Source organism: Bubalus kerabau, chromosome 3 (genome assembly GCF_029407905.1).
Source record: "Bubalus kerabau isolate K-KA32 ecotype Philippines breed swamp buffalo chromosome 3, PCC_UOA_SB_1v2, whole genome shotgun sequence".
NCBI lineage: Eukaryota > Metazoa > Chordata > Mammalia > Artiodactyla > Bovidae > Bubalus > Bubalus kerabau.
In genome coordinates, this window is record NC_073626.1 from 53,629,450 (window position 1) to 53,650,931 (window position 21,482).

The following is a 21,482-nucleotide window of genomic DNA, read 5'->3' on the forward strand; positions in this document are numbered from 1 at the left end:
GTGGATGAAGGCACAACACGAAGGGACACTGACATCCCCATGCATCGTCTGGAAAAAGCCGCCGATTCCACTCACAGCTCCAAATGTGGACTGTCACCCCGTGAACAACTCGAGAGGCAAGTGAAGTTGCATTCCTTCACACAAGACGAGGCCTTACTCTCCTGTCCCAACTCTTCAGGGACCCTGCGATCGGAGTCAGAAATGGAGAGGAACCCTGAGGTTCCTGCCTCAACTAGAGAAGAGGCCCTCTTCCATTGAACCAAACTCAGTGGTGTCCCGAGAGGCCCCTCCCAACACCACAGTATCCCTGAATTCTCAGAGGCTCCCTGAGAAGCTACCTGAGGTCACTGGCACAAGTCGAGGGAACCCAGAGTTTCCTGAAGTAACCCGAGAAAGACTTGGAGTGTCCTTTTTCAACGTCTCTTGATGCCCGATTCCCCTACCATGACTCCAGAGCAAGGACGCGCTCCCCTCGCCACAAGCAGGAAAACTGACTTCCCTAGTACCACACAAGAGGCTCCCTGAGCACCCCATCGTACCTCGTGAGAAAACCCACAGTGGCGCCGCAGTTCGAGAAAAACCACAAGACGCCCCCGTCAAGGAGAGATGAGGGCCTTCTTTTCCTGCCTGACCTGGAGAGCAATCCCTGGTCCTCTCTCCAAACTTCACAGGAGTATTGACTCCCTTTAGGCCACTCAGTTGGGTCCAAGAAATACCCGGCGCGACTCGAGAGGAGAGCGGAGTCATTTGCTTCCCTCGAGACGAGGCCTGACTCCCCGGGTGAGTTTGGAATGCAACCCCGAGATCCCTGTCGCCCCTGGAGAGGAACATTATGTCCTAGACACAACCCTAGATGAGGTCTATTTTGCCCTACAGTGACTCGAGAGCAACCTCCATCTCTCCCTCACAATTCAAATGGAAGATTGGTCTTCCCACGGTCAACACAAGAGGAAGTCTGAATTTCCCGTCATAACTCGAGAATCCAGCCTCAACTCTTAAAAACCATGTGGTTCCACCTTCATCGCAATATGAGGCCCTTGCCCGCTAGAGTCTCAAGAGAAGTCCCACGTTCCGTCTTAAAGTTCGAAATGCTACTTGGCACACTTGATGCGACCCCAAAGTTCTCCAACATACCGGTCTCACTCCAGGGGAACACCGAAGTTCCCGGCATCTACAGGGAAGTCCAATGTTCCGTCCTTAAGTGCGAAACGGTACTTGACACCCTTGATGCGACCGCAAAAGTTCCCCGACACGCTGGGTTCCCTGGAGGGGAACACCGAGGGGCCCGGCACCACTTCATCTGAGCCCCTTCTCCCCTCCTGATCACGACAGGAGAGTCGATTCCCCTGCGTGGTCTGGAAGGGGTTCCCGGGCTTCCTGGCGCACCTCGGAATGAGGCCGGTCTCAGGAGGAAATTCGAGACTAGCCACGTGTGTGGTGCCACGTGCCGAACGACCCCGATTGACCGGTCCGCTCTTGAAATGAACCCGATGCCCGGACAGCTCTTTGAAGGCAACCCTGTGGGTGAAGGCACAACATGAAGGGGCACTGACACCTCCGTGCATCATCCGGAAAAACCCACAGGGTCTACACACAGCTCGACAAGGGGCCTGAGACTCCCTGAACAACTCGAGAGGCAACCGGAATTCCATTCCTCAGACAAGACGAGGCCTGACTCTCCTGTCCCAACTCTGCAGGGACTGTGCAGTCGGAGTCAGAATCGGAGAGGAAGCCTGAGGTTCCTGCCTCCCCTCGAGATGAGGCCCTCTTCCATTGCGCCGAACCCAGCGGAGTCCCGAGAGGCCCTGCCAACTCCACTGCATCCCTCACCTCTCAGAGGCACCCTGGGAAGTTCCCTCAGGTCCCCGGAATAAGTCGAGGGAAACGAGGGTTTCCCGCCGCAACCCGAGAAAGACCTCGAGAGTCTTTCTTCAACGCGTCTTGAGGCCCTAGTCCCTTCCCATGACTAAAGAGTGATGACCAGCTCCCCCTCGCCATGCGCATGGTAACCTGACTTCCCTGGCGCCGCACGAGAGGCTCCCTGAGGTCCTCGTCGTGCCTCGTGAGAAAACCCCCACGGGCGCCGCAGCTCGAGGAAACCCATGAGATGCCCCCGTCATCGTGAGATGAGGGCCTTCTTTTCCTGCGTGGCCTGGAGAGAAATCCCGGGTACTCTCTCCAAACTGAAGAGGAGGCTCGACACCCTTGAGTCCACTCAGTGGGCTCCAAGAGATCCGTGTTGAGACTTGAGAGGAGAGCGGAGTCCTTTGCTTCCCCTCGTGACGAGGGCAGACTTCCCGGGGGAGTCTGGAATCCAAGCCCGAGATCCCTGTCTTCCCTTGAGAGGAATATTAAGTCCTGGACACACGCCTCGATGAGGTCTCTTTGGCCCTGTAGTGACTCGAGCACAACCCCCAGCTTTCCTTCGCAACTTGAGTTGAAGTTTGGGCTTCCCAGGGCCAACACAAGAGGAAGCCTGAAATCCCCATCGTAATTCGAGAATCCGGACGCAACTCGAGAGAAACGACGTGGTTCCAACGTCTTCACAGGATGAGGCCCTTGCCCGCTACAGCGTCTCAAGGGAAGTCCCATGTTCCGCCCTGAAAGGTGAAACGGTACCTGACACCCTTCGTGCGACCCACCAGAGTCCCCTGACACGTCGGGTTCCCTCGAGGGGAACACTGAGGGTCCCGGCACCACTTCATCTGAGCCCCATCTCCCCTCCTGATCGCGACAGGAGAGTCGATTCCCCTGCTTTGTGTGGAAGGTGTTCCCGGCCTTCCCGGCGCATCTCAGGATAGGGCTGGTCTCACGAGGTAATTCGAGATGAGCCACGTGGGTGGTGACACATGCCGAACGACCCCGATTGACCGGTCCGCTCTTGAAATGAACCCGATGCCTGGACAGCTCTTTGAAGGCAACCCTGTGGGGGAAGGCACAACACGAAGGGGCACTGACACCCCCGTGCATCGTCCGGAAACACCGGCAGGTTCCACACACAGCTCGACAAGGGGCCTGAGACCCCCTGAATGACTCGAGAGGCAAGCGGAGTTCCATTCCTCAGACAAGACGAGGCCTGACTCTCCTGTCCCAACTCTGCAGGGACCCTGCGGTCGGAGTCCGAAATGGAGAGGAAGCCTGAGGTTCCTGCCTCCAATCGAGATGAGGCCCTCTTTCATTTCGTCAAACCTAGCGGAGTCCCAAGAGGCCCCTCCAACTCCTCAGTATCCCTCACCTCTCAGAGGCACCTGGGAAGTTCCCTAAGGTCCCCGGTAGAGGTCGAGGGAAATGAGTGTTTCCCGCCCCAACCCAAGAAAGACCTCGAGAGTCCTTCTTAAATGCGTCTTGAGGCCCTAGTCCCTCCCATGACTCGAGAGCAATGACGCGATCTGCCTGGCCACACGCATGGAGGCCTGACTTCTCTGGCGCCGCACGAGAGGCTCCCTGAGCTCCCCATTATATCTCGTGAGAAACCCCACACTGGCGCCGCAGCTCGAGAAAACCCATGAGACGCCCCCGTCATCATGAGAGGAGGGCCATCTTTAACTGCATGGTATGCAGATCAAGCGTGAACCTTCTGTCCAAGCTACACAGGACGCTTGACTCCCTTTAGGCCACTCAGTGGCTCCAAGAGTTACGCGTCGTGACTCGAGAGGATAGTGGAGTCCTTTGCTTCCACTCGAGATGAGGCGTGACCCACCGGGTGAGACTGGAATGCGACCCCGATAACCCTGTCGCCCCTGGAGAGGACCATTACGTCCTGGACCCAAGCCTAGATGAGGACTCTTTGCCCTGAAGTGACTCGAGAGCAACCCCCAGCTCTCTCTGACAAGTTGATGGAAGATTGGACTTCCTGGGCCAACACAAGAGGAAGCCTGAATTCCCCGTCGTAACTCGAGAATCCCGCCTCAAGTCGAGAAAAACCACGTGTTTCCCTCGTCATCGCAATATGAGGCCCTTGCCCGCTACAGCATCTCCAGAGAATTCCCACGTTCCGTCTTGAAGTGCGAAACTGTACTTGGCACCCTTGATGCGACCTCAAAAGTGCCGCGACATACCAGTCTCACTCGAGGGGACCACCGAGGTTCCCGGCACCACTTCATCTGAGCCCCTTCTCCCCTTCTGATCACGACCGGTGGGTCGATTCCCCTGCTTTGTCTGCAAGGGGTTCCCGACCTTCCCGGCGCACCTCAGGATGAGGCCGGTATCCCGAGGAAATTCGAGACGTAGCCTCGTGGGTGGTACCACATGCTGAAAGACCCCAATTTTCCGGTACGCTCTTGAAAAGAACCCGATGCCCGGACACCTCTTTGAAGGCAACCCTGTGGATGAAGGCACAACACGAAGGGGCACTGACACCCCCGTGCATCATCCGGAAAAACCCGCAGGTTCCACACACATCTCAAAAAGTGGCCTGTCACTCCGTGAACAACTCGAAAGGCAAGCGGAGATCCATTCCTCCACAGAAGATGAGGCGTGACTCTCTTGTCCATACTCTGCAGGTACCCTGCGACCCGAGTCAGAAATGGAGAGGACCCCTGACGTTCCTGCCTCCATTCGAGATGAGGCCCTCTTCGATTGCACCAAACCCAGTTGAGTAACAAAAGGCCCCTCCCAAATCCACAGTGTCCCTGACTTATCAGAGGCACCCTGAGAAGTTGCCTGAGGTCACCGACACAAGTCGAGGGAACCCAGGGTTCCCTGCCGCAACCCGAGAAAGACCTCGAGAGTCCTTCTTCAATGCGTCTTGAGGCCCGATTCGCCTACTATGACTCGAGAGCAATCACGCACTCCCCTTCACCACACGCACGGAGACCTGATGTCCCTAGCACCACACGAGAGGCTCTCTGAGCTCCCCGTCGTACCTCGTGAGAAATCTGAGACTGGCGCCGCAGCTGGAGAAAACCCACGAGACGCCCCCGTCATCGCGAGATGAGGGCCTTTTTTCCTGCATGGCCAGGAAAACAATCCCGAGTCATCTCTCCAAACTCCATAGGAGGCTTCACTCCCTTTACGCCACGCAGTGGGCTCCAAGAGATACCCGTCGCGACTCGACAGGAGAGCGGAGTCCTTTTTTTCCCCTCAAGACGAGGCCTGACTCTCCGGGTGAGTCGAGAATGCAACCCTGAGATCCCTGTCAGCCCAGTAGTGGAACACTAGGTCCTGGACACAAGCATAGATGAGGTCTATTTTGCCCTGCAGTGACTGGAGAGCAATCCCCAGTTCTAACTCGCAACTCGAATGGAATACTGGATTTTCCTGGCGCCACACAAGAGGCTCCCTGAGACCCCGTGGTACTTCATGAGACACCCCACACTGGCGCTGCAGCTCGAGAAAACCCACGAGACGCCACCGTCATCTCGAGATGAGGGCCTTCTTTTCCTGCATGGCCTGGAGTCCAATCCTGAGTCCCCTCTCCAAACTCCACAGGAGGCTTGACTCCCTTTAGTACACAGAGTGGGCTCCAAGAGATACCCATCGCGACTCGAGACAAGAGCGGAATTCTTTGCTTACCCTCGAGGCGAGAACTGACTCCCCGGATGAGTCTGGAATGCAAACCCGAGATCCCTGTCGTCCCTGGAGAGCAACGTTAGATCCTGGACACAAGCCTAGATTAGGTCTCTTTTGCCCTGCAGTGACTCTAGCGCAATCCCCAGCTCCCCCTCGCAACCCGAATGGAAGATTGGATTTCAAGGCCAACAAGAGGAAGCCTGAATTCCCGGTCATAACTCGAGAATCCCGCCGCAACTCGAGCAAAACCACGTGGTTCTCCCGTCATCGCAAGATGAGCCCCTTGCCCGCTACAGCGTTTCAAAAGATGTCCCAGGTTCCGTCTTGAAGTGCGAAACGGTACTTGGCACCCTTGATGCGACCCCAAAAGTCCCCCAACACGCCGGTCTCACTCGAGGGGAACACCGAGGTTCCCGGCATCACTTCATTTAAGCCCCTTCTCCCCTCCTGATCGCGACCGGTGGGTCGATTCCCCTGCTTTGTCTGCAAGGGGGCCCGACCTTCCCTGCACAACTCAGGATGAGGCCGGTCTCATGGGGAAATTCGATACGTAGCTTTGTGGGTGGTGTCACTTGCCGAAAGACTCCAATTTCCCGGTCCGCTCTTGATAAGAATCCGATGCTCGGACACCTCTTGGAAGGCAGCCTTGAGTATGAAGGTACAACACGAAGGGGCACTAACACACCTGTGCATCATCGGGAAAAACGGGCAGGTTACACACACAGCTCGACAAGTGGCCTGTCACCTTGAGAACAACTCGAGAGGCAAGAGGAGTCCCATCCTCCAGAAAAGACGAGGCCTGACTCTCCTGTACCAACATGCAGGGACCTTGCGATCTGAGTCAGAAATGGAGAGGAACACTGAGGTTCCTGCTTCAACTCGAGATGAGTCCCTCTTACATTCCACCAAATGCAGAGGAGTCTCGAGAGGCCCCTCCAAACTGCACAGTATCCCTGACTTCTCAGAGGCACTCTGAGAAGCTCCCTGAGGTCACAGGCACAAGTCAAGGGAACCCTGGGTTTTATGCAGTGACCCGAGAAAGACCTCGAGAGTCCTTCTTCAACCCGTCTTGAGGCCCGATTACCCTACCATGACTCGAGAGCAATGACGAGCTCCCCCTAGCCATCTCATGGGGACCTGACTTCCCTGGCGCCACACGAGAGGCTCCCTGAGCTCCCTCTCATACCTCATCAGAAACCCGGCACTAGCGTGGCAGTCTAGTCACGAGACGCCGCCGTCATCGTGAGATGAGGGCCTTCTTTTCCTGCATGGCCTGGAGAGGAATCCCGAGTCCTCTATCCAAACACCACAGGAGGCTTGACTCCCTTTAGGGCACACAGTGGGCTCCAAGAGATACCCATCGCGACTCAGAAGGACAGCGGAGTTCTTTGCTTCCCCTCGAGACAAGGCCTGATTCCCCGGGTGAGTCTGGTATGCAACCCCGAGATCCCTGTCGCCCCTAGGGACGAACATTAAGTCCTGGACACAAGCCTAGATGAGGTCTATTTTGCCCTGCAGTGACTCGAGAGCAATCCCCAGCTCTCCCTTGAAACTCGAATGGAAGATAGGACTTCACTGGGCCAACACATGAGGAAGACTGTATTCCCCGTGGAAACTCGAGAATCCCGCCACAACTCGAGAAACGCCACGTGCTTCCCCTGTCATCGCAAGATGAGCCCCTTGCCCCCTACAGTGTCTCAAGAGAAGTCCCACGTTCCGTCTTGAAGTGCGAAACGGTATTGGCACCCTTGATGCGACCTCAAAAGTTCCTTGACACACCGGTCTGACTCAAGGAGAACACCGAGGTTCCCGGCACCACTACATCTGGGCCCCTTCTCCCCTCCTGATCGCGACAGGAGGGTCGATTCCCCTGTTTTGTCTTGAAGGGGTTCCCGCCTTTCCCGGTGCATCTCAGGATGAGGCCGGTCTCACGAGGATATTCGAGACATAGCCTCGTGGATGGTGACACATGCCAAAAGACCCCGATTTCCCGGTCCGCTCTTGATAAGATCCCAATGCCCGGACATCTCTTTGAAGATAACCCTTTTGATGAAGGCACAACACGAAGGGGCACTGACACCCCCGGGTATCGTCCGGAGAAACCCGCAGGTACCACACACAGCTCAAGAAGTGACCTGTCACCCCGTGAACAACTGGAGAGGCAAGCAGAGTTCCATTCCTCCACACAAGATGAGGCCTGACTCTCCTGTTCGAACTCTGCAGCAAAACTGCGATCCGAGTCAGATCTGGCCCAGGGGAAGTCAGGAGAGGAAACATGAGTTTCCTGCCTCCACTCGAGATGAGGCCCTCTTCCATTGCACCGAACCCAGTGGAGTCCCGAGAGACCCCTCCCAACTGCACAGTATCCCTGACTTCTCAGAGGCACCCTTAGACCTTCCTGAGATCACCGGCACAAGTCGAGGGAACCAAGGGTTTCCTGCCCCAACCCGTAAAAGACCTCGAGAGTCCTTCTTCAACGCGTCTTGAGGTGCGATTCCCCTACCATGACTCGAGAGCAATGACGCGCTCCCCCTAGCCATACGCATAGAAACCTGACTTCCCTGGCGCCACAGGAGAGGCTCCCTGAGCTCCCCATTATACCTCGTGAGCAACACCACACTGGAGCCGCAGCTCGAGAATACCCACGAGACGCCCCAGTCCTCACGAGATGAGGGCCTTCTTTTGCTGTATGGCCTGGAGAGCAATCCTGAGTCCTCTCTCCAAACTCCACAGGAGGCTTGACTCATTTTAGGCCACACAGTGAGCTCCAAGATATACCCGTCGCGACTCAACAGGAGAGCGGTGTCCTTGGCTTCCCCTCGAGACGAGGCCTGACTCCCTGGGTGAGTCGAGAATGCAATGCCGAGATCGCTGTCGCCCTAGCAGAGGAACATTAGGTCCTGGACACAAGCCTAGATGAGGTCTATTTGGCCCTGCAGTGTCTCGAGAGCAATCCCCAGTTCTAACTTGCAATTCGAATGAAAACTGGACTTCCCTGGGCCAGTTGAAGAGGAAGCCTGAATTCCCCGTCATAACTCGAGAATCCCGCCACAACTCAAGAAAAACCACGTGGTTCCCCCGTCATCGAAAGATGAGGCCCTTGCCCGCTACAGCGTCTCAAGAGAAGTCCCACGTTCTGTATTGAAGAGCGAAAAGTTACTTGGAACCCTTGATGTGACCCCAAAAGTTCCCCGACATACCAGTCTCACTTGAGGAGAACACCGAGGTTCCCAGCACCACTTCATCTGAGACTCTTCTCCCCTCTTGATCGCGACAGGAGGTTTGATTCCCCTGCTGTGTCTAGAAGGCGTTCCCAACCTTCCTGGCGCACATCAAGATGAGGCCAGTCTCACGAGGAAATTCGAGACATAGCCTAGTGGGTGGTGCAACATGCCAAAAGACCCCGATTCCCTGGTCCTCTCTTGATAAGAACCCGATGGCAGAACCCAACTCGAAGGCAATCCTGTGGATCAAGGCACAACACGAAGGGGCAGTGACACCCCGGTGCATCGTCCAGAAAAACCCTCAAGTTCCACATACAAATCGACAAGTGGCCTGTCACCCCATGAACAACGCGAGAGTCAAGCGAAGTTCCATTCCTCCACACAAGACGAGGCCTGACTCTCCTGTCCCAACTCTGCAGGGACTCTGCAATCCGAGTCAGTTCCAGCGCATTCGAAGCCAGGAGAGGAACCCTGAGGTTCCTGCCTCAACCTGTCATGAGGCCCTCTTCCATTGCACCAAACCCAGTGGAGTTCCGAGAGGCCCCTCCCAACTCCACAGTGTTCCTGACTTCTCAGAGGCACGCTGAGAAGCTTCCTGAGGTCACTGGCAGAAGTCGATGGAACCCAGGGTTTCCTGCTGCAACCCAAGAAAGACCTTGAGAGTCCTTCTTTAACACGTCTTCAGGCCCAATTCCCCTACCATGACTCGAGAACAATGACGGGCTCCCTCTCACCACGTGCATAGAGACCTGACTGCCCTGGCACCACGTGAGAGGCTCACTGAGCTCCCAGTCTTACTTCGTGAGAAACCCCACACTAGCGCCACAGCTCGAGAAAACCTTCGAGATGCCCCAGTCATCGGGAGATGAGGGCCTTCATTTCATGCATTGCCTGGACAGCAATCCTGTGTCCTCCCTCCAAACACCAGAGGAGGTTTGACTCCCTTTAAGCCACTCAGTGGGCTCCAAGACATACCCGTCTGACTCGAGAGGAGAGCAGAGTCCTTTGCTTCCCCTCGAGACGAGGCCTGACTCCAGGGTGAGTCTGGAATGCAACCCCGAGATCCCTGTCGCCCCTTGACATGAACATTAGGTCCTGCACACAAGCCTTGGTGGGGTCTCTTTTGCCTTCAGTGACTAGAGCGCACCTCCAGCTCTTCCTTGAATCTCGAATGGAAGATAAAACTTTTGTGGGCCAACACAAGAGGAAGCATGAATTCCCTGCCGTAACTCAAATATCCCACCACAACTCGAGAAAAACCAAGTGGTTCCCCAGTCATCCCAAGATGAGGCCCTTGCCCGCTGGAGCACCCCAAGAGAAGTCCCACGTTCCATTTTGAAGAGCAAAACGGTACTTGGAACGCTTTATGCGACCCCAAAAGTTACCCGACATACCTGTCTCACTTGAGGGAAACACCGAGCTTACCAGCAGCACTTCATCTGAGCCACTTCTCCCCTCCTGAACGCCACAGGAGGGTCAATTTCTCTGCTTTGTCTGGAAGGGTTTCCCAACCTTCCCGGCACACCTCAGGATGAGGCCGGTTTCATGAGGAAATTCGAGACTAGCCACGTGGGTGGTGCCAAATGCTGAACGACCCCGATTTCCCGGTCCACTCTTCATAAGAACCCGATGCCCGGACCCCTCTTCGAAGGCAACCCTGTGGATGAAGACACAAAACGAAGGGTCACTGACACCCCCGTGCATCGTCTGGAAAAACCTGCAGATTCCACACACAGTTTGACAAGGGGCCTGAAACCCCCTGAACAACTCAAGAGGCAAGCGGAGTTCCATTCCTCAGACAAGACGTGGCCTGACTCTCCTGTCCCAACTCTGCAGGGACACTACGATCGGAGTCAGAATTGGAGAGGAAGGCTGAGGTTCCTGCCTCCACTCGAGATGAGGCCCTCTTCCATTGCGCCAAACCCAGTGGAGTCCCGAGAGGCCACGCTCACTCCACAATATCCCTGACCTCTCAGAGGAACCAGACGGTTCCCTAGGTAACCGTCAGAAGTCGAGGCAAACGAGGGTTTCTTGCTGCAACCCGAGAAATACCTCGAGAGTCCTTCTTCAACGCGTCTTGAGGCCCTAGTCCCCTACAATGACTAGAGAACAATGAAGCGCTCCCCCTAGCCACGAGCATGGAGACCTGACTTCCCTGGCCAAACAAGAGAGGATCCCAGAGATCCTCGTCGTGCCTCGTGAGAAAACCCCCACGTGCGCCGCAGCTCGAGGAAACCCCTGAGAGGCCCCCATCCTCGCGAGGTGATGGCCTTCATTTCCTGCATGGCCTGGAGAGCAATCCCGAGTCCTCTCTCCAAACTGAAGAGGAGGCTTGACTCCCTTGAGGCCACTCAGGGGGCTCCAAGAGATCCGCGTTGCGACTTGGGAGGGGAGCGGAGCCCTTCGCTTCCCCTCGAGACGAGGCCTGACTCCCCGGGGGAGTCTGGAATGCAACCCCGAGGTCCCTGCCTTCCCTGGAGAGGAATATTAGGTCCTGGACACACGCCTAGATGAGGTCTCTTTGGCCCTGCAGTGACTAGAGCACAACCCCCAGCTTTCCTCGCTACTCGAATGGAAGATTGGGCTTCCCAGGGCCGACACAAGAGGAAGCCTGAAATCCCCGTCGTAAATCGAGAATCCCGCCGCAACTCGAGAAAAACCACGTGGATCCAACGTCTTCGCCAGATGAGGCCGTTGCCCTCTACGGCGTCTCAAGGGAAGTCCCATGTTCCGCCCTGAAGGGCGAAACGGTACCTGACACCCTTCGTGCGACCCCCCAAAGTTCCCCGACACGCCGGGTTCCCTCGAGGGGAACACCGAGGGTCCCGGCACCGCTTCATCTGAGCCTCTTCTCCCCTCTTGATCACGACAGGGGAGTCGATTCCCCTGTGTGGTCTGGAAGGGGTTCCCGGCCTTCCCGGTGCACCTCAGGATGAGGCCGGTCTCACGAGGAAATTCGAGACGAGCCCCGTGGCTGGTGCCACATGCCGAACGCCCCCGATTCCCCGGTCCGCTCTTGAGAAGGACCCGAGGCCCAGACCCCTCTTCGAAGGCAACCCTGCGGGGGAAGGCACAACACGAAGGGGCACTGACACCCCCTTGCATCGTCCGGAAACACCCGCAGGTTCCACACACAGCTCGACAAGGGGCCTGAGACCCCCTGAGCACCTCGAGAGGCAAGCGGAGTTCCCCTCCTCAGACAAGACGATTCCTGACTCTCCTGTCCCAACTCTGCAGGGACCCTGCGGTCGGAGTCCGAAACGGAGAGGAAGCCTGAGGTTCCTGCCTGCCCTGGAGATGAGGCCCTCTTCCATTGCGTCAAACCCAGCGGAGTCCTGAGAGGCCCCGCCAACTCCACAGCATCCCTCATGTCTCAGAAGCACACTGGGAAGTTCCCTGAGGTCACCGGTAAACTTTTATTGCACAAGGTCCCCATGAAAGGCCCACGCAGCAGGACAGCCACAGATTCTGCCTGCCATTAAAGGGTAGTAAGGTGCCCTCCCCCCTTCTTTGCTGCCTCGGCGCCCACCAGGGTGCAATTCGCGTACCCTTCCCTTTCCCATCCTAGCAGGTGCTCCAGGGCCCGCTGGCCTACAAAGTGCCAGAAGCAGGGCTGGGCCAGCGGGCCAGAATTCAGGGTTCTGTCCCTTGGACTTCCAGCGGACACTAGGCTGCTTGGGAAAACCGGGCAGACTCTGAGGTTTTTCAGCAGAGGGGTGGAGCGGTAAAGGCCTTGACCCCAAAGGCGAGGCCTTTCTGCGACCGCCAGGTTGGGGAGCTCTGAGACTGTGCCAACACAGGATGGAGTACATGGTTCCCTGCTCCATGCAGTCCCCGTTCCCTTACCTGTGTTCCGCACCCGTCCGCTGTGGCCAATGGATGCCGATCCTTGGGGATCCAGGAGTTCACGAAATGGGCATTCCCAGCCGCAATGGCGACCCCCAACAGCACATCTTGAAAGCCCTCCCCCACCCCCACCAGGAGCCGACCCCCGCTGTGAACGGACCTCCACCCTGCCCTGCGCCGCCAGGTTTCACCCAGGCCCTGCTGGGCTCCCGGCGGGTTCCCAGCCACATTGGCGACCCCAGGGAGCACAACTGGGACCGAACCCCCACCCGCAGCGAGCGGAATCTCGACCTGTGCACCCCAGGTTTACCCCGCCCCGGGTGCGCTCCCGGCGCGTTTCCAGCCGCAGTGGCCACCTCCGAGAACACAACTGGGAAGCCCTCCCCCACCCCCGCCAGGAGCCGACCCCCGCCCCTCGCCGCCCGGGTTCTTGCCGCGCCTGCCGCGCTCCCGGTGCCTTCCCAGCCACAGTGGGGACCCCCAAGAGCACAACTGGGACCGCCCCACCCCCCCGCCACGACCCAATTCCGACCGCGCCGACCGGTTTCGCCCCACCCCTGGTGCACTCCAGGGGCGCTGCCCACCTTCACCAGTGGCTCCCGGTGAGCCCCGCCCCCACGCCCGGTGCCAGGAGAGGCTCTCGGACCTCGCTGCTGCCGCCAGGTCAAACATGAGGACAATACATGCACCCCACAGAGACAATCCAAGCTGTCTATGATTTAGGGATAAAACGAGGACTACAGAAAGGCAAGATGACCTGACCTAGGAGGGCCATGATATTCTATAGAACCAGACAAAGTTGGTTACCAAGGAAACTTTTTTCCTTGGAACCCGGAAAGCTGGTTTTTTGCATATGCAATGACCAACAATTAGCTTGTTACCCAAGCCTGCCTCACTGCCACCCCCACCCCCCCACTCCCCAGAAGACTGGCTCAAAGAAACATTTTAAATCTCAGGCGGAAAACTGGAAGATGTCTTGTCTGTCTGTCTGGATTAAGGTATGTGTCAGTGTGAGCCTTGTGTTTTTTGATAATATTGCTCAAGTTCTGAGTTCTGATTTCAATGGTCTCAAGACAAGGCAGCCCTTCCAAATCAAACTGCTGGAAATACAAGAAAACATTGACCTAAATGAATGTCAGAGTCCCGTGAACCGGGAACTAGTCAATATTAAATATCTAGTATTTTTGGTTTTGCTCCTCCATTATAGACATGTCTAAGAGTCAACAACATTAAGCACAACATGTTCATAGTGCCTAGGTTTATTCTAAGGTAAAAATTGCTCTATTGCTATATGTGTCACAAGCTTGTCAGCAAGAAAGTACCTGGAAACAGCAACAACCAATGTAAAAAATGTAAATGTGATATGAGCTTTTAGATAAACTCTTAACAATAATTATACTCTAAAATATCCGCCTCTCATAGTCTTGATTGAAGGCAGAGGAGAAGGGGATGACAGAGGATAAGATGGTTGGATGGCATCACTGACTCGATGGACATGAGTTTGAGCAAGCCCCTGGAGTTGGTGATGGACACGGAAGCCTGGCGTCCTGCAGGCCACGGGGTCACAAAGAGTCAGACTCGACTGAGCAACTGAACTGAACTGAACTTACAATCGTTCCTCCAGGTGTTTTGGTTACCTGAGTTTCTATCCTGGTGCTAAACTAAGTGACGACAGTGTATTGAATAGCTAGGTCACTTCCAAATCAATGAAACTTCTTAAACATTCACGACTTGAAAGGACCTCCCTTTTACACAGAAACAAAAGAGATTTTTGACTCTGCATGAATAGTGACTGGCACCATCCGAACATATTAAATGTAAGAAAGCAATTTTTTTGTTTTGTTTTGTTTTGTTCTGTTCTTGCAGGAAGCGGGGTGGGCGCTATTATCACTGATAGGTATGCTCACCAATCTATCAAATGCCAATATAAGAGTGAGTTCTTGGTTGCTGAAGGGAAATGTATGACTTGTTATTACAAGAATGTATGGAATGCAATCACACTTTAAGAAGGAAAACGAAGTAGTTCTGTCTTACAGGTGGCATTTTCAGGACGGGAGAAGCAAAGGAATGGGTACAGAATGGGATAAGGAGGTTGTAGGGAAAGTAGGCCCCCAGAAAAGAGTTTTGTGCCTAGCACAAGTTTTCTTGAGATGTTGAACTGCCTTTGCTAATGGAGTTTAAGTTTCTTTACCTCTTAAGTGATCTCTTCTAGGTTGACCTAGAACAGAAATCTTTTGTTAGCTTTGGCTAAGAGGAGAAGTATTGTTTCACGGTGACATATGTGATCCTACCTGACTGTTCTCATCCCCTTTGATATCTATGCACTGCTGCTGCTGCTGCTGCAGCTGCTAAGTGGTTCAGTTGAGGCCGACCCTGTGCCACGCCATAGATGGCAGCCCACCAGGCCCCGCAGTCCCTGGGGTTCTCTAGGCAAGAACACTGGAGTGGGTTGCCATTTCCTCCTCCTATGCATGAAAGTGAAAAGTGAAAATGAAGTCGCTCAGTGGTGTCCGACTCTTAGCCACCCCATGGACTGCAGCCTACCAGGCTCCTCCGTCCATGGGATTTTCCAGGAGTGGGGTGCCATTGCCTTCTCCCATATCTATGCACAAGCCTGCCTAAATAATTGACTTCTAGCCAACTTTGGGATGCCCATGACCACCCACCCTTACCAGGCAACAGAGAAGAGAAAAACACTTACCACAGGAGGTTCTGATAAGGAACAAGGAACTAACAAGCTCCCACCTACCAGGTTTCTGCAGAGGTCAACAAGAGGTCAGCAAGAGATGAGAGACTGCAGTCCAGAGGTCCTAGCTACTTCCATCTAGCAACAAACACCCAGCATAGTCAAAACGATTACAATGTTAAAGAATAAATAAATAAATAAATAAAAGGACAGAAGTTCTTTGAACACATGTCTGAATTTAGGGGTGAGGCATTACATATGTGTCCCAGGATAATCTTAAAGTGTCAGAAAGTAAAGAAATTAAAGACAACTATCAAGCTGTCCAAACTGATAAAAATGAATGATTACACAGTTTTATCTGTATACATTAGCAGATAATAATCTGAAAAGGAATTTTTAAAAATTCCCTTTCAATAATATCAACATGAATAAAACACTTTGCCATGGATGTAACGAGGATGACAAGACTGGCACACTGGAAATTATACACCCTGGCTGAAAACTATCCTGAATACATGGACAGATATTCCATAACGATGGAAAGACTTAAGATGGCAATACCATGGAATGCATCTTCAATCTGAAATGAAGATTCGATATGATTTGATCGCTCAGAGCTTTTGTGTCATCAAGTGTTATTAAAGTATTAAAGAGATAGAGAAAGCTGCTGACTTAGACTCGAGGCGGGGTGGCGTGGGGGGGGGGGTAGTAACAGTACCCCCTGCTGGTCTTTAGCCAGATATTCTACAGGCACTAGCAGTCAGCTAAGGAAAGAAAGGAAGTGTTTCAGGGAATGGCACCAGGCCCCTCCCCCACGACATGCATTGAGATAATATTGGCAGCAGGTGAGTCATCCCAGGCCAAAACTTGATTGACATGCATCTTGAAGAAAGGCAGTATTGCAGGCAAATATATCATTTCCGTTATCTATGTTAAATAGATAAGGAGAACAAGCTGGAGGAAAACATACTGTTTTGTTCAAATCGCTTCTGAGCCTTTTGGGGGAACCGACCTAAAGCCAGAGTCTAGCGGAAATACATAGGATATTTACATCGCTTAAGACAAACATTTTCTTAGGAAAAAATGCATTGCTTAGCTCAAGGTTTGTCTGCGAAATTCTTACACATCAGGAGATGGCTCCGAGCTGGGTTTCCACACAGAAGAACATCCATGCAAAGGACAAGCCTGCACAGCCCATCTGCCCCCCTCCCGCACAGCCAGCAGCATTTCCAAGTGACCTCCTAAGGCCTTCCCCAAAATACAGGGGCACCTCTGGGTTTCCTGTTTCCCTCACTTCGAACACTTTTCTTTAAAAAAAAAAAATCCTGCACACTTCTTGATAGAATGCCACAGTGCAAGGAATACAGTCCTTCAATATTTAAACCTCCATTTGCAAAACACTTGGAGCTTGGTTTTGTTTTGTTTTGTTTTTTAATTACACCACCACATAATTTAAAGTTTTTACACGTTCTAATTATTCAGTTCCAAAACACCAAACTTTTATTGCACAGGGTCCTCATGAAAAGGCCCACGCAGCTGGACAACCACAGATTCTTCCATGAAAGGGCAGCAAGGTGCCCTCCCCCCTTATTTGCTGCCTGGGCGGCCACCAGGGTTTGAAATCCATGCACCCTACTAAGTTTCTAGGGTGCAATCCGTGGACCCTTCCCTTTCCCATCCCAGCAGGTGCTCAAGGGCCCGCTGGCTTACAAAGTGCCAGAAGCAGGGCTGGGCCAGCCGGCCAGAGTTCAGTGTTCTGTCCCTTGGACTTCCAGCGGACACTAGGCTGCTTGGAAAAACCGCGCAGACTCTGAGATTTTTCAGCAGAGGGGTGGAGCGGTAAAGGCCTTGACCCCAAAGGCAAGGCCTTTCTGCGACCGCCAGGTTAGGGAGCTCCGAGAATGTGCCAACAGACGGCGGAATACTTGGTTCCCTGCTCCACGCGGTCCCAGTTCCCTTACCTGTGGTCTGCAGCCCTCCGCTGCACCCACGGGATGGCGATCCTTGGGGACCCAGGAGCGGACGAAATGGGCGTTCCCAGCCGCAGTTGCAACCCCCGAGAGCACAACTAGGAACCCCTCCCCATCCCCCCCATGAGCCGACCCCCGCCCCACGCCGCCAGGGTTAGCCCCACCCCTGCCGCGCTCCCGGCGCGTTCCCAGCCGCAGTGGCGACCCCCGGGAGCACAACTGGGACCGACCCCCACCAAAAGCCATCGGAATCTCGACCCGCGCAGCCCGGGTTTACCCAGTCCCGGGTGCGCTCCCGGCGCGTTTTCAGCCTCAGTGTCCACCTCCGAGAGCACAATTGGGAAGCCCGCCCCCAACCCCGCCAGAAGCCGACCCCTGCCCCGCGCCGCCCACGTTCGCCCCGCCCCTGCCGCGGTCCAGGTACCTTCCCAGCTTCTAGCGTTCACGCCCTGGTAGCGCAGGATGTAGGAGTGTGGGAGATGTGTCTGGAGCCTGACAGCCTCAGCTCCGCTCTGGCCTGCCCTTTGGACCTAGGAGCCAGGCCAACTTGCAGAGGGCTTAGGGCCCCATTGTATGCAAACTACCAAGGCCTACCGCAAGGAGAGCTCTGTCCGAGGGAAGGGAAGCGCCCCAGGCTGCGTTCGCAAGCTGTTGCTTGGCAACGCAGACTCAGCGCTAAACGGAGGGAATCAGGGTCCTAGTGCCCCTGTCTTGGGGAGGGAGCTCCACAGCCAGAGTGTTCCTCCGTTTGTGCCCAGAAAGAGCCTGCCAGACTGGGCTTCCCTGGAGCTCTGTTGCAGAGCAGAGACGTGTGGATGTGTTTTGGGGCCTTGACATGTGCGTTTGGGCTCCCTAGCACAGCCCCAGCGTAGGGGAACCAGCCCCTGAGCAAAGAGCTCCAGGCAGTGCTTTGTGCCCAGGCCTGGATGCCCAGTCCCAGCACGCGGGAGAGATGAGTTAGGCTGCAGGCGGGTCCTTGCAAGCCTGTATTGGAAAGGACCGAGTGAGCTTCCACACCGGCGGAGCTGCAGACCTGCGCCCAGGCGCGATAGGACAGAGCCCCTGTCGAGAGGCTGCTCTGCCTGGGCGAGCCTCGCCAAGCCCTTCCCAGCTTCTAGCGTTTGTGCCTGCGAAGGAGCAGGCTGCGGGAGCGTGGGCGACATGACTGGCTCCTGACTGGCCTCAGCTCCGCTCTTGCCTTCCCTTTGGACCTACGAGCCAGGCCTCCTTGCAGACGGCTTAGGGCACGGGGGTGTGCAAACTGCGAAAGCCTCCCGCAAGGAGACCTCTGTCTGAGGGAAGGGAAATGCCCCAGGTTGCATTCCCAAGCTGTTGCTTGGCAGCCCAGACTCAGCGCTGAACGGAGGGAATCAGGGTCCCAGTGCCCCTGTCATGGGGAGGGAGCTCCACAGCCAGAGTGTTCCTCCGTTTGTGTTCAGAAACCGCCTTACAGACTGGGCTTCCCCGGAGGTCAGCTCCAGAGCAGAGTCGTGTGCATGTGGTTTGGGGCCTTCCCCTGTGCCTTTGGGCTCCCTAGCACAGTCCCAGCGCAGGGGAACCAGCCCCTGAGCAGAGAGCTCCAGGCAGTGCTCTGTGCCCTGGATTGGAAGCCCACTCCCAGCACGCGGGAGAATAGAGTCAGGCCGCCATCGGGTGCTTGCAAGCCTGTATTGGGAAGGACCGAATGAGCTTCCACTCCAGCGGAGCTCCAGATCTGCACCCAGGCGCGATATCGCAGAGCCCCGGCCGACAGGCTGCTCTGCCTGGGCAAGCCTTGCCAAGCCCTTCCCAGCTTCTAGCTTTCGCGCAGGGGAAGGAACAGATTGCGGAAGTGGAGGAGACGTGACTGGCGGGCGCCTTACTGGCCTCAGCTCCGCTCTTCCCTTCCCTTTGCACCTATGATCCATGCCTCCTTGCAGAGGGCTTAGGGACCGAAGGAGAGCTCTGTCAGAGGGAAGGGAAGCGCCCCAGGCTGCATTCACAAGCTGTTGCTTAGCCGCCCAGACTCAGCGCTTCACAGGGGTAATCAGGCTCTCTGTGCCCGCAGCTTCACACACAGGTGTGTCTCCGTAGGAATCAAGAAAGATCCTGACAGAGTGAGGTTCACTAGAGCTATACTAAAGAGCAAAGGCTTGTCCATGTGGTCTTGCCTTCCCCTGTGCCTTTGGGTCTCCAGGCTCAGCCCCAGCTCCGTGGAAACAACCCCTGAGAAAATATCTTCAAGATCCGCTTTTCCCAGTGTCTGGGAACCGGGGTTCGTAGGAGGAGAGAAAAGCACGCCTCCATCGGGAACGAAAAGGCAGCCAACCTGCCTGTGTTTTGAAGCCTCTATTTGGAAGGAATGGGTTAGCTTCTCCTAAAGGAGACCTCCAGATCTGCTCAGAAGTCGGTAATTCCAGAGGCAGGGTGCTGGTTCCTGACTGCCCTTTGCCAGCCTTGCAAAGACATTCCTAGATTCTAGAGTTATATTCCATGAAGGAGCATGCTTCGGGAATGTGTCAGAGGGGACTGGCTCCTTATTGGCTTCAGCTCAGCTATTGCCTTTCCATTCAAACTAGGACAAGGGCCTACTTTATGAAGGGTAAGGGTCTTCTTCTTTGCAAACTGCCAAGGGCTACAGCAATGAGACCTCTGTCAAGGTGAGGGAAGCCTAAGAGGATGGATTCTCAAGCAGGTGCTTTGCCACAAAGCATCAGCACCCCACGGAGAGAATCAAGCTCCCTGTGCCCCAATGTTGGGAGTGTAGCTTCACACACAGAGTTGTTTCTATAGGAGCCAAGAATGTTCCTGAGAGATTAGGTTCACTAAACCTCTCCTACAGAGCATAGACCTGTCCATGTGGTTTTGCCTTCCCCTGGGAGTTGGGTCCTCGAGGTCCGCCACACCTCCGGGGAAACTGTCCCTGAGAAAAGATCTCCAGGAACCGCTTCACCGAGGCTGGGAAATGCTGTTCACATGAAGTAAGGCAAGCGAATCTCCTGCAGAGTAAAAGAGGCCTTACAGTCCCTGGAGGAGCAGGCTGCCAGAGTGTGTGAAACCTGACTGTTGCCTTACTGGCCTCAGCTCCGCCATTGCCTGTTCGTCCGAGCTAGCACCCAGGCCTACTTGGAAAAGCGTTTGGGTGCAGAGTTCTACAAAGTGCCAAGGGCTACAGCAGTGAGAATTCTCTCAGTGGTAAGGGAGAGCATTGTATGGATTCTCAAGCTGTTTTCTGAACGACAGCGTCAAAATGAACAGAGAGAATCAGGCTCTCTGTGCCCCTATGTTAGGTACGCAGCTTCACACACAGAGGTGTCTCTATAGGAGCCAAGAATGCTCCTGAGAGATGAGGTTCACTAGAGGTCTGCTACAGAGCATAGACCTGTCCATGTGGTCTTGCCTTCCCCTGTGCCTTTGGGCCCCGGGCTCGGCCCCAGCTCCGTGGAAACAACCCCTGAGAAAATATCTTCAAGATACGCTTTTCCCAGAGGCTGGGTACTGGGGTTCATAGGAGGAGAGAAAAGCAAGCCTCCTTCGGGCACGGAAGGCAGCCAACCTGCCTGTGTTTTGAAGCCTCTATTTGGAAGGAATGGGTTAGCTTCTCCTAAAGGAGACCTCCAGATCTGCTCAGAAGTCGGTAATTCCAGAGGCAGGGTGCTGGTTCCTGACTGCCCTTTGCCAGCCTTGCAAAGACATTCCTAGATTCTAGAGTTATATTCCATGAAGGAGCATGCTTCAGGAATGTGTCAGAGGGGACTGGCTCCTTATTGGCCTCAGCTCAGCTATTGCCTTTCCATTCAAACTAGGACAAGGGCCTACTTTATGAAGGGTAAGGGTCTTCTTCTTTGAAACTGCCAAGGGCTACAGCAATGAGACCTCTGTCAAGGCGAGGGAAGCCTAAGAGAATGGATTCTCAAGCAGGTGCTTTACTACAAAGCATCAGCACCCCACGGAGAGAACCAAGATCCCTGTTCCCCAATGTTGGGAGTGTAGCTTCACACACAGAGTTGTCTCTATAGGAGCCAAGAATGTTCCTGAGAGATTAGGTTCACTAAACCTCTCCTACAGAGCATAGACCTGTCCATGTAGTTTTGCCTTACCCTGTGAGTTGGGTCCCCGAGGTCCGACACACCTCCGGGGAAACTGTCCCTGAGAAAAGATCTCCAGGAACCGCTTCGCTGAGGCTGGGAAACGCTGTTCACAGGAAATAAGGCAAGCGAATCTCCTGCAGAGAAAAAGAGGCCTTACTGTCCCTGGAGGAGCAGG